The following is a 1,373-nucleotide window of genomic DNA, read 5'->3' on the forward strand; positions in this document are numbered from 1 at the left end:
TTTTTTTGAGATGGAATTTCACTCTTGTTGCCCAGGCGTGATCTTGGCTCACCACAACCTCTGCCTCCTCGATTCAAGTGATTCTCCTGCCTCAGCCTCCCGAGTAGCTGGGATTGTAGGTATGCGCCACCACGCCTGGCTAATTTTATTTTTTTCTTGAGACAGAGTCTTGCTCTGTCGCCCAGGCTGGAGTGGCACAATCTCAGCTCACTGCAACCTTGGCCTCCCAGGTTCAAGCAATTCTCTGCCTCAGCCTCTCAAGTAGCTGGGATCGCAGGCGCTCGCCACCACACCTGGCTAATTTTTTGTATTTTTAGTAGAGATAAGGTTTTACCGTCTTGGCCAGGCTAGTCTTAAGCTCCAGATCTTGTGATCCACCTGCCTCGGCCTCCCCAAGTGCTGGGATTACAGGTGTGAGCCACTGTGCCCGGCCTAATTTTGTATTTCTAATAGAGACAGGGTGTATCTATGTTGGTCAGGCTCGTCTCAAACTCCTGATCTCAGGTGATTCTCCCACCTCGGCCACCCAAAGTGCTGGGATTACAGGCGTGAACTACCACGCCTGGCCATAAAATCACATTCTTTTTTTTTTTTTTGAGACGGAGTTTCACTCTTGTTACCCAGGCTGGAGTGCAATAGTGCGATCTCGGCTCACCACAACCTCCGCCTCCTGGGCTCAGGCAATTCTCCTGCCTCAGCCTCCTGAGTAGCTGGGACTACAGGCTGCGCCACCACGCCCAGCTAATTTTTGTATTTTCAGTAGAGATAGGGTTTCACCATGTTGACCAGGATGGTCTCGATCTCTTGACCTCGTGATCCACTCACCTTGGCCTCCCAAAGTGCTGGAATTATAGGCGTGAGCCACCGTGCCCAGCAAAATCACATTCTTGAGAGCCAGGCTCAGAGTACATATCCAATAAACAGAAACCATCACTACTAGCTAAGGAGAATTTAAAAACGAGAACTGAACTAGAATAGAAAAGAGGCTGGGTGCAGCGGCTCACACTTGTAATCCCAGCACTTTGGGAAGCTGAAGCGGGTGGGTCACCTGAGGTCAGGAGTTTGAGACCAGCCTGACCAACAGGTGAAACCCCATCCCTACTAATTTTGTATTAATTAATAGGGATGGGGTTTCACCATGTTGGTCAGGCTAATTAATACAAAATTAGTAGGGATGGGGTTTCACCATGTTGGTCAGGCTAATTAATACAAAAAATTACCCAGGCATGGTGGTTTGTGCCTGTAATCCCAGCTACTTGGGAGACTGAAGCAGGAGAATTGCTTTAACCTGGGAGACGAAAGTTGTAGTCAGGTGAGATCATGCCACTGTACTCCAGCCTGGGCAACAAGAGTAAGACTCCATCTCAAAAAAA

This window comes from Cebus imitator, unplaced genomic scaffold (genome assembly GCF_001604975.1).
Source record: "Cebus imitator isolate Cc_AM_T3 unplaced genomic scaffold, Cebus_imitator-1.0 Scaffold36, whole genome shotgun sequence".
Taxonomy (NCBI): Eukaryota; Metazoa; Chordata; class Mammalia; order Primates; family Cebidae; genus Cebus; species Cebus imitator.